Source organism: Alligator mississippiensis, chromosome 4 (genome assembly GCF_030867095.1).
Source record: "Alligator mississippiensis isolate rAllMis1 chromosome 4, rAllMis1, whole genome shotgun sequence".
Classification (NCBI taxonomy): domain Eukaryota; kingdom Metazoa; phylum Chordata; order Crocodylia; family Alligatoridae; genus Alligator; species Alligator mississippiensis.
The window spans coordinates 58410328-58422700 of NC_081827.1; the positions used below are offsets into that span (position 1 = coordinate 58410328).

Sequence of the window (12373 nt, forward strand, 5' to 3'; positions counted from 1 at the left end):
TACTCGGCCTTAGTGAGGCCGCAGCTGGAGTACTGCGTCCAGTTTTGGGCTCCACAATTCCAAAAGGATGTGGAGAAGCTTGAGAGAGTCCAGAGAAGAGCCACGCGCATGATCAGAGGTCAGGGAAGCAGACCCTACGATGACAGGCTGAGAGCCCTGGGGCTCTTTAGCCTGGAAAAGCGCAGGCTCAGGGGTGATCTGATGGCCACCTACAAGTTTATCAGGGGTGACCATCAGTATCTAGGGGAACGTTTGTTCACCAGAGCGCCCCAAGGGATGACGAGGATGAATGGTCACAAACTACTACAAGATCGTTTCAGGCTGGACATAAGGAAGAATTTCTTTACTGTCCAAGCCCCCAAGGTCTGGAACAGCCTGCCACCGGAGGTTGTTCAAGCGCCTTCATTGAACACCTTCAAGAGGAAACTGGATGCTTATCTTGCTGGGATCCTATGACCCCAGCTGACTTCCTGCACTTTGGGCAGGGGGCTGGACTCGATGATCTTCCGAGGTCCCTTCCAGCCCTAATGTCTATGAAATCTATGAGAGGCTGGGGGAGTGGTCGGGGCCATTGGGGGTCCCCCCCACAGTCCCTTCCCCTCTCCAGCACCCCCAACCCCTTACTCACTAGCACTGGAGCCCTGGTGCTGAAACATGTGGCCTCGCTGGCCGTGTGTTTCAGCACCAGGGCGAGGGGCAACCATAGAGATGCTCTGGCAGCCAGAGAGTCTCTGTGGAGGACCCAGTCTCTAGTTGCTTCAGGGCATGGTCAGGGACCGTGCCCTGCCCCATTTTTTTATACTTTGCTTTTTTTTAGACCACTGGATATCCAGGGGTCTAATTTTCTTCCCACGCTGCAAGTTTGCAGCACGGGGAGCATTTTTTTGTTCCCGCATGTGCCTGTTGCCCTACCTCAGAGGGGTTTGAGGCGGGACAAGAGGCATGTGCATGCTTGTGTGCATGCACTCTCTGGGTCCTACTCTGCACCCAGCTTCCTACCCACCTAACTGTCGAGCAGTTAAGCCCACAATCCTCTAATTTTCCTGTGAAGACATCATGGGATCATATGACTTTGATGATTGGAAAAATAATAAGATTGTGGTAGAACCTTGTAAATACTAGGTGTAGCCTCTACAATCTCTTTTAACCAGTCAAAAATCATTAACAAATACAGCCCAGAGTTTGGAACAAGAATACCAGATATTAAAGGGGATTTATAGTTTAAATAAATATGAGGAGAATGAAGGCGAAGATCTTAGTTAAAAGCACAGTAAAAAAAGGAGTAGCTACTTAGCCCAAAATGGATTCATTTTATCAGTCAAGCTTGCAATTTTGCTGTGAAAATCAAGACCTCTAGCCATGAGGAAAATAGTTAAAAAGGACTCTCTGATTAGCTGTAAAAGTAGGTTACTGTGCGTATTTCAAAGAGACTTAATGCACATGTGCAGAATCTGCATTTACTGGAAAGAATAGTAATGACTTCAAGTGAGTCATTATTCAGTCTTTCTGGTCAATGATCTGTAAATGGAAAAGCCTGAAAGGTTTTTAACGTGATAATCATAATTATGATTATGAAGAACCTATGCTCCCCTGGTGTATGGTGCTGTGGGACCAAATCATGGTAGACCAACACAAGTGGCGCTGGTCAGATATATGAGAGGGGAAGCTGGCTGTATGTTAGCATCCCACTCAAGACATAATGTCCTTCCTTTCATAGATACTCTTTCCATAAACCAAAAGGGGACACAACCAGAGCTAGAACTAAAAAATCCCAGCTATTTAAATTCTCTTAAAATCCACACTAATTTTATAGTGCTTGGAAGTAGCTCAGTCAGTCAGACACATGAAAAATACTATAGGCTAGATACTGCTACTCTGGCATTGAGAAGTCCCTTCGTGTAAGCAGCTTCAGTAAAATGAATAGGGCTATTCAACCAGAGTAAAAGTAGCAGAACCTACCCCTAGTGACTTGCCTTAAGTCTTCCCCCATTGACCCATCCTGAACTCCAGCAGCCTCAAGCTAAATAAAAATCAAATAACTGCCAGAAAGTTTCTGTAGCCTGTTTGACATACAACTCCTGTTGATTTGATTAATAAATCCAGTTCAAATCCAGGCTGATTTCAAGTATAACATTTTGCCCAGTTCTGTTTCTACAGTCCTAACAGAGCTGTCACTTCCTCAGAGGAATGCCTCAGTCCTGTGCCCCCTCCACAGAAGAAGGTGCAAACTCCAGTCTTGTATTGTTTTCCATGACCTGACAGCCTTTTCTCTTTTCAGACTGAAAATAAACAGAAAAGACCTCTCCTCAGAGCGGCTTGTCAGTCTGGGAAAGCAAAGAAAGCAAATCTCTTGGAAATTGGGATGAGCCTATATAACTTGTTGGGATACTTTGCCCTTTTATATGCACAAAGCTTAGAAAATCAAGTTGATGTCAGCTGTAACTTGCAGTGACCAAGCTCTTGTGGTTTCAGGTCAGACAATTAATGTTACTTCTATGTATTCTTTGAGGTGGAATTGGATTTTTGTGTGCATTAGTAATCAGACATGAGCTTTATACCTCAGCTTCATCAGAGTGATTCTTCTCTCATTGCACTTCATTTCAGTGCCTATAGACTTATGAATCAACTGCTAATGGATAAATAGTTATGCAAACTGGATTTCTGTAGCACAAGGTGCTCTTCTTGCATATCCCCTCATACAAGCCTTTTGTTTAAACATTTGTAGACTGAAACATCCTGTCAAGCCTCATTCTGTGGGAGAACATATTTGTGAGACAAAGCAATGCTGTGGTCTACGGGGAGGCCTATGACTCTCTCAGTGAATTATTCACTACTTTGCTGTGGTCTACATGCCAGGTCACCGGTGTTCACAGCAGGGAGTAAAGCATTATTCATTATCAGACCTTTGGTTTTCTGTTTTGGGGGGGGGGGGGGGTTTCCTCTTCATTGCCCTTTCAGGTTTTAACAAGACATTGCATTCTTTTAAACTTCCCCTGGGCAGCCGTTTTCTTGCACTTGCAGAGGTACGACAATAATAGGTGGAAAGCCTGAGCAGTTGTAAATTGTAGCAGTTAATGTCAAATTGATGGGGCAGTGATCAAATGAAGTTCATAACCACAGAACAGAACCTGGGGGTGGAATGCTGTTTCAAAGATTTCTAATGATAGGGTTATAAAATCATAAAATAGAAGGCCTTTTTTCCACCATGAAAGTTAAAAAGAATTTATTTTGGGTGACCAAAGGTATTAACAAGGTTGGAACTGAACTTTTATAAGTCATTTGGTACAATTACTAATCAATGAGAAGACTGACCATTTCAGTTTGAAAAGGCATTCAGGAAACAACACCGTCATTATTACAGAAGAACTAGAAAAGGTCCAGAGGAGGACTACAAGGATGATTAGTGGCATGGCATGGAGGGGCTTCCATATGAGGTGAGACTAAAAAGGCTAGACCTTTTCTGTTTAGAGAAGAGATGCTTGAGGGGGAACATGATAAGGGTTTACAAAATACTGAATGGTGAAGAGAAAGTAAAATAACAAAATTAAGGGTTTTTTTACACAGTGTGCAATTAAAGTGTGGAACTCATTGCTACCAGATGTTGTAAAAGCTGACAGCTTAGTTCAATTAAAAAAAGGTATTGGACAAAGTCTTAGAGGAAAGGTGCATCAGTAACAATTGAGCATGGGAATTAGGGGTACAGCCCCTGAATGGGTGTGTCTACATGTGCCTATTAATGCACTGCAATAAACTCCGGTACTTATCACAATGGAGTTTATTACTCCTAGGCATGTGTTTCCACATGTGCCAGGGACCACAGTGCAGTGAGCCAGGTCAGAGCAGCCGGGGCTGGCAGGGGGGCCTGGGGATCATCCTGCCACCTTGGGACTGCTCCCTCTGGTTCAATGTGCTGTGGAGGGACTGGCTGGGGTACGAAGGTGCTTCAGTGTGGGACTAGCCAGCAGGAAGCTCCTGCATTGAAGCACCCTCATGCCTCAGCCAGCCATGGCAACATCTACACGTACACTGCTGCAAAGCTTTTTGCATCAGGATAGTACTTGTATTTACAAATACTATCCTGCTGCAGAGTAAATTAGTTTACTCCACACTAATAGGGGTGTGTGTAGAGACACCAAGACATTTACTGCATAGCTAATTAATCTACCGCACAGTAACTGTCTTGTGTAGACATGACCACTCAGAGCTTCCTAGACCTTAAATGATAGAGGCTGCAAGTAGGAGAGCAGCAGTGGAAAAAACCCTGGTCATATCCAGTTAACTCTCCCTTCAGCATCCCCTCTCTGCCACTGGGTGACGCAGGATACAGGGCAAGATAGACCAGTAAATGGCAGTTCTTATGGTCTTATTCTCCTATTCTGGAACACCCTGAGTTCACCTTCAGAGGTCCTTTCTTCCTTTGGTATGGTGTTGTGTAATTGGAAACTGCTGCTGTAAAAGAAGGAAAGCAATGGTTGTCAAAAAAGAGCAAATAGTCATGATTTCAGATCTGCCTTCTTTGCCACCAGCATTCACTTCAGCCCATTCAAATAAAAATGAAACGGTGGACAATGTCATGCAATTAGTACGCAGAGAAACACTTAAAACCAATTAATGCTGGACAATATACAGCTGTCTTCCAGCTGGCTGTTCAGCTGCAGTGATACAAACAGTTCAGGGAAGAGAAATGATTAGGTCCTTGAAAATATTATAAGATAAATATGCATGGGAAAATATTAGACAACCCACTGCAATTTACATATAAAAGCAGGGTATGGTTTATGAGGTTTATGTTTCCCTAAATTCATTCTTGTGGTGGCGGTGGTGGTTGATGATTTTTTTTTGTTTTGTTTTTGTTTGGTTGGATGTTATTGGAGTTACAGAAAACAACCTGTCTGAGATACTTTACTTAGGCAAAGGTGACGTCCTGGTTCCCTTGCTTCCACAATGCAATTGCTTACTTTGGCATGCATTGTTTGGTGTGAATAAAGGTTAAGAGAATCAATTTCATAGCTTAGAATTTAAGGGCTGACATTTCCTTCACATGGAAAAACACACGGAAGGGGAGATTCCAGCAGAAAATGTTGTGGTTTGACTTGCAGCTTTTGCTGAATGTTTGTTGATGTTGGAGAGGGGCTAGCAGTTGTACAGGCCAGCACAAAAGCCTCCAAGTTCCACACAGCCTGGGGCCTCTGTTGAACATGCCAGCCCCTTTTGCAATATCTGCTCTTGTTTAAATATCTACCTATCCATTTTGAGTGCCTAGCAGTATAGTTCCTACAGGAGTGGGCCTTGGCCTAACTATTCAATAATCAGTTCTGTTTTGTGCCTGTATCTCATGAAAGCTGCTCCTGGTAACATTAACTTCCACTCTAATTTACTTAGTAAAGTGTGGAGAGGAACAAGCTTAATAGAGTGACTGCTCCATTTTCTTGCCTACAACACATACTTCCCCCCAAAAACCAGCTGTTGGAAATTTGCATGTGCATTATATACAAGAAATGTGGTAAAAAGAGTTTCTGCCAGTTATTTGCATAAGTAAAAGTAAAATCTGTACACAACTTGAAAGGAGCAGAACAATGAGTAGGGTCTGCTACTTGGCTGCTGCTACTCAGTTACTACAAGGATTTTTCCCCCATTCATTCTGCCTTTCTAAAACAAGGTTGGCACATCTACATGTGCTATTAATGCTCTGCCCCCATCTTATCGCTCTGGAGCTTATTGCTACTGGGTGCACTTCTGCACATGTGCCTGGCATCACAGCACATTGATCTGAGCAAAGCAGTCCTGGCTGCTAGGGGTCCCAGGGGTCATCCGTCAACCTGGGGCTGTTCCTCTTGGCTCATCGTGCTGCAGAGGGGTTGGCTGGGGCTTAAGAGTGGCTTCAGTGAAGGGGTAGTGGGCAGGCAGTTCCCGCACTGAAGCAACCTTATGCCCCAGCCAGTTCGTCCATACACATGCTGCAGAGTTTTTTACTCCACAGCAGGATAGTATTTGTAAACACAAGTACTATCCTGGATAGTACTATCCTGCTGTGGAGAAAATTCTTTTCCTTCAGCTTAATAGGGGTTCATATGTAGATGTTGAGATGTTTACTACATGGCTAATTAGTCTACTGAGCAGTAAACATCTTGTGTAGATGTGCCCAGTATGTATTATATCCTGGTTCATGCTGCATGTGAGAAAATACTGTAACTCTCTTTCCTCCTGTTCCTGTCTCTCAACAAGACAGTGAGGTCTTGCAGGGAGGGTCTTGCTTCTGAGGAGCTTGCAGGGGATGCTAGCACTATCCATCTTTGGGAACTTATTCAAATTTTCCTACTCTGGCTTGCTTTCCTCTATGCTTCTAAAGGGATGGGAGCATCACATTTAATCTACAACCTCACCGACTAAGCAGACTTTGAAGACATCAGAAGCATTCATTCCAGAATTACAATCTAGTCAATTTTTTAAAATATAAGGAGGTATCAGAAGTTTGGGATAGGTGCCTACTGAGGTTTATGAAAGTGCTGAATTCCCATTGAAAGACAGGTAATTCATGACAGGATTTTTGCATATCTTTGCAAATCTGACTTTGATATAGGCCTACATGCACAATGTGCTATTAATGACTAGTTTTTATATGCTGGACCTTATCAGACAGACCACTACAGATCAGTGAGAAAAAAACATGCTCATACGCTAACGTTCAGTAGTATTAGTCTACTGCGCATTAAGCGTCATGCAGAAAGCATGTGATTACACTGTGCTGTATGGCAGCCTACCACACATTTACTACTTGATTATACAAGTACTAAATTTAATGCACAGTAGGCACTGAACATTAATGAACATGTAGGTGTGCCTAGTAATACAGAGATTCCCACAATTATGCATCACAGATCCCCTCAATTTTTCCCATGGATGCAAATCAGTTTGGTCAGTACAGTATCTCTTTTTGGTTGGATATTAACTAAATTGAATTAAATGTATTTGAACTGAAAACTTTGCCAATGTGCTTCTGATCTTGGAACTATCAATTCATTGTAAAAGTTGTCAGAGGAACGCAAAGGTTTCAGCAGCTGGGGAGGGAATAGCTAGAATGTTATGAATGCACAAGGGTGCATAGGATGTGGGTTGGTGCTAGAAGACAGTTGAATCACTTGGTACTATGGAAGGTAGGGCATCAGTGGGCATTTTTACATGTGTTTCTGACACAGTGCTAGATGCTTTTAATTAGTGAGCTGCACTAATTAAAAGCGCCTGCACATCACGTGTACCAGTGGCACAGCATGCTTCTCCAATGAGAAAATGGTGGTGATGTATCTTGAAGCACATAAAACATGTTTTAGTTCAAAGCGCACCACTGCCATTTTCTCATTGCGGAGACATGCTGAGGCACTGATACATGTGATACGTGAGGCTGCCAGAGCATGTCAATTTATGTGCTCCAGCAGACTTGATTAATCGAGTCTGCTTCAATGCACTGGATTTCTAGCATGTCAGAGCAGGCTCCACATGTGTGTAAGTGCCTAGTCTTTTCTTCCTTCTTTTCAGAGGCTGGAGGTGACTGCATTGGGTGTAGAATGAATCCCCCACTATTCTCCACAGCCATTAGCTGTCCCATTGCCAGTAGCCCAAGTAGGTTGGGGGTGGGTAGGCAGTGAGCGGGGTATCATTCCCAAGTGATGAGTATGAGGGGGTGTTAGTATGGCCCCTTACTCCCAGGAGTTTTTGCCCAGCCCTAAAAGCCTTGCACAATCCCATGCCCTGTGTATCTGGAATGATACCCCCAACCCGAGAAACTCTGTCATGGGAGTCACAGCCCTGGCCCAAGTGATGTGGGGTGGGGGCAAAGGGGCATTAGAAGCAGCCTTTGGAAAGCCTGTGCCACTGCCTGTGCTTCAGCATAATACTCATGCTTTCAGGGAAGGAGCAGGAGTTGCCATTCAAGTGAAGACTGTAGAGAGCTCTAGCAGATAAAAACCAGAATCCTCTCCCTTTCATCTCTCTCTCTCTCCCCACCCCACAGTGGTCTGCATTCCCTCCCACCCCCATCCCGGGTGCTGAGACAGCTTGTTATGCCTCTGCCTATGGTAGTCCATTAGAGTAGCCAGTGACTAGCGGATCCATCAGGTTGGTGCTTCTACAGTGTGACTGGCAGTGAAATGTCTATACTTTAAGTAGCTCCCTAAACTATTGTTTAAAACTGTCAGCTGACTGGGGGTAATATTGCTGCCTTGTTTTCATAAAAACGCTTTGCAATTAATAAGGCTTGCAACTCCAAAGTATTAAAATACAAGCTTAGATTCTGGAGCAGAATTATGGCAGCTTCAGAAAAAAAACCAATTGTGTTTCAACTTCATGTGATTGTGTGATTACATTATGGGTGGCCCACCGGGAAAAATAACTTGGGTATGGAATGCTAATCTTAGATGTAGACTGCTAACCTCAGAGGTAAAATGCAGTCTCCTGGTTCTTTTATCTTTAATGTTGTCTTCAAACTAGGAAGCAGAAGATTTATCATTTTTAAAATGTTAGGCATTGTAACCTTGGGGGGAATTTTATCAGTTCAGCTCAGACTTAGTGATTTCAATAACTTGGAGGCTAGGAATTTGTGATCTAAATCTATTTTCCAGCCATGACTATAACTCATGGTGTCTTGTTTTCTTCTTCAACTGCTACTACTTTTAAGATGCCCACAGTAAACTGCCAACTGATGCTGGGTGGGCAGGTGCCTGTTGATACCATCAATGTCTCATTTTCCTCTTTCACAAAATATACACATGACATTTAAGCAGCCCATGTAACTAAGTTGACCTCTCATTTAATGCTCATCCTCCTTCCCAGATGACCTTTGATTGTTTGTTGGAACCAACTTGTTATACCTTAAGATACATAAGCTCTCCAAAGCAAGAATAGTCTCTTAGTTTGGATTTGAGTAGCACCTAGCACTTAGGCTACAAATGGATGTCACTTTGGTGCCTCCATAACAATTGCTTTGATGGCACAAAGCCAAAGAAAATATATATCCATACCCTTTGTTGCACCATAAATGCCCACATTTGTGACCCTGATCAAAAGTAATAATAATTTGTGCCATTTTTTTCATGGCAGATGTCTATGTGCTTTATGGCAGGAGAGCGTGGGCATCCCAGAGCTGCCTGCTCTCCATATCCAATGTTAGGGACTCCTAGGGCATGGGGGACCCATTCCTGCATGTCCCTAGAATTTCCACACAGGATTGGGCCCCTCAGTCTCTGGGAGTGGTTGCATGGCCTTCCCTATGTACAGAAACACATGGCTGAGGATCTCTGGGGCATGTATCTCTAAGTGGGAAACCCTCCCTGGCTTTTTCTGCTTACTGAGGCATGCCCTAGAGATTTCTGGGGGTGTATCTCTGCAAGTAGGGAGCTCATTGTCCAGTGTCCCATAGGATCAAGTGCTTTGCTCAATGAAAAGGACCAGCTGTGCTGGGGCAGTTTTCTACAGAAAATAACTTTTCTAAGGAAGTGATGACATTCAACATTTTCTCTTTTATCTGCTATGTCATATTTCTAACTCAGTCATTTGTTGTAGAACTTTCCGATGTACCTGCATTGAATTATGTGTGGCGTTATGTCAGTAGCTCTGTTCTCATTCAGCACCACCTTTTTTTAGTTATCTTTTATCTTAAATGTAAAGGGGGAACTGTTTTTTAACAGGAATTAAGAGCTACAAAAGTAGCCATGGAATGGGGGGTGAGTAATGAAAGTAATGCAGTGCTAAGTAGTAGTTTCATGTTATTACTTGGCAGTTTATTAAGATATACTTTATTTATCTGGTTGCAGTCTGTGCACTCGATTTAGTTCTCTGCAGGAGTCTGAAGGCTTTTAACATGCAGGAGCTGTGAACTGCAATGGAAAATAAATCTCTTATGGTTCACACTCTTATGAAAAGAGTGTTCTTAAATAGTGACTAAGAGCCTGTACATCCCTTCCAGTTTTTCCCCTGTGGCAGGGAATAAAAAAAGCAGAAAACCTGCTCTTGTAGCTCATACTTCACTGTACGGATGGCAAAAGCACTACTGTGGCATCATCCTTCCTTAAACAGTTTTATGGGCTCTCTGCGAGGGGGTTATCAATCTTCTTTTGCTTGTTAATCAACACTAATGCAGTATGGAAGTAGTTTGCATTCCTTTGCTGTGTAGTGGTCCCAAATGATGTCAGACAGAAATACTAATTTTTAATTAAAATCTCACTTTTCAAATGCACTTCACAGTTTACACATTGTGAGAAATACTTAATTTTGACCGTGTGAACTTCCAGATTATTTTGCAAACAGAAAAGGTTGCAGCTGTCTTTTTAACAATCTTTGATGTGAAAGCTCAGACTTCATCCCCAAAAGTGTGTATTCACAGATCTGTGGATATTTGGACCATTGATCTGTCATAGCATACTGGGCAATTTTCCATCTCAATAAAGCCCAGGTGTTTCATAACAGAGTATGCTGGAAAACATGTTTCACTTAAAGACTTACAAATCCACACTGTAAACTGTGTACGGCAAATTGGTTTCCAAGTAGTGTCTATGTGTATATCGTATGTAAATGCATTTATTCCTTACAGTGCTCTTGAGAAGTATCATACACATTGTGTGGTTGGAAATTCATTTTAGATTGTCATAGCTGCAGTGAGACTAAGACACATTTGTTATGAAGCTGTGAGGATTTGAACCAGCTGATCTAGAGAAATCTGTTTAAGGAACTGAATTTAGATCTTCTGAATTCCATCTGAGTGCTTAAACTATTGAGCGGTTGAGCGGTTGTGCTGTATTTATTTAGTCTCTTTGTTAGCTATATCTTATATACCTAGGGCTGTGTGAACAACTGATTTTTTGGTTTGACAATCAAACTAAAAAGCAAAACATAGTTTTGAGTTGATTGAAAGGTTTCATTTGGGGGCAGTTTTTAGAAAATCCAAGTGCTCATCAACAGGCTCTCAATATGAGGATGATAGTTGTTCAGTAAATAGGCAAGTAATTGGTGAGCCTGTAGGTGCCTGTGGAGGCCAATCCAAGATGGGACTTAGGTTCTGAGGAGGAAGTTGTGGCAATAGATGCTGACCTTGTACCCTATATTTCCTGACATAGAACACACAACTGGAATGTAGGAGACCTGGGTTCAATTCTGCTCTCTGGCTAGTTAAGAGCTGGGATTTGGACCGTAGCCTGCCACCTCTCAGAAAATGCTTGAATCACCAGGTGATAGGGTGTTCTGGGCTCCTGTTAAACTGTTCCACTTTGTATAACATTCTTAAGTATCATTGTCAAAGAGGAATGAGTATGGATGCGTGTCTCTCTCTGGGCCAGTGGTCCTGGCACAACCCTAGGAACAGGATTTTCAGGTTTCTCAGTGAACATATAATTACATATACAAAGTAGAAAAACTTCAAGATGAGAGAGGCCCACTTCAGAAAGCCCAATAGCCCATTAGTTATTGTCCTCTCCCATGAAATGAGAGATATTTTAAAAATCTCATTGTGACCTAGGGATAGAGAAAATTTGAATCTACATCTACCACAGTCCCAACCATTGGGCCATATGAGTTTAAGAGGAGGAGAAACCTCATTTTTAAAGTTTTTATTTTGGGACTTTTGACTGGAATTCACGAAGAGTTTAGAGTTGATCAAAACTGTATTTTTTTCATGAGCAAAATATCAATTGAAAAATAATTCACTGAGCTCTAATTATGCAACTAGGTGTAAAGGAAAAGACTTTTCTGGAATCAGTTTTGCCTAAAATGAATGGTATGATGTAGCCCAATGTTATATGGTAAAAGTTGAAAACATACCATCAAAGGGTGGAGACAGGGCTTACTGAAAAAGGATACAATCAAAATGTTGCAGGCTATATTTTCTATTTCTTTTGCTTCACCTTCTGTCCTTTCAATGGAGCTTAAGAAAATGTGGATCCAAATCTATATACAAGTCCCTATAAAAGTACTGTGTATGTTTCAGTTCTTAATATTGTACTGCACCAATTGTTATTTCTCTGAACAAAGCAGTAAAATTCTGAGCTTTCAAATAGGTCATGTTAGTATTATCATGAGTGAGTGTGAGTGGTATCATTTCACACACACTGCATCTCTCAATTAAAGAAAATGCCAGATGTCTGTTAGCAAGACAGCTGGTGGTACTCAGTAACTAAATATAGTACTGTCATCACCTAGAAGTATAGCCAGGAGATTTTAATGGTTGGAATAACTGATATTTTGGTTTAGCCAAAACAATTTTTAATCACATACTATTATTTCAAGTAAGTATTATATGCTACTTGTGAATAAGTATGTATCAAATATATTTTACTGATTTTATTTATCAAGTCAAATGTCAGCTAACATTCAACTGATTTTTAAGGAA

At 42.0% G+C, this 12373-nt stretch overlaps 1 long non-coding RNA gene across 3 annotated transcripts in view; it reads left to right on the forward strand.

Annotated features, from left to right (window-relative positions):
- The window catches only part of LOC132250008 (uncharacterized), a 236750-nt gene that overhangs the window by 17148 nt on the left and 207229 nt on the right, over positions 1-12373 (forward strand). Inside the window, exon 1 of one of the 3 annotated variants that reach the window (XR_009461582.1) lies at positions 2284-2472. The exons of the other annotated variants lie outside the window; for them this stretch is intronic. This is a non-coding gene — a long non-coding RNA (uncharacterized LOC132250008). Of the gene's footprint in view, positions 1-2283; positions 2473-12373 lie in introns of those variants that run through there. 3 annotated transcript variants of the gene reach the window in all.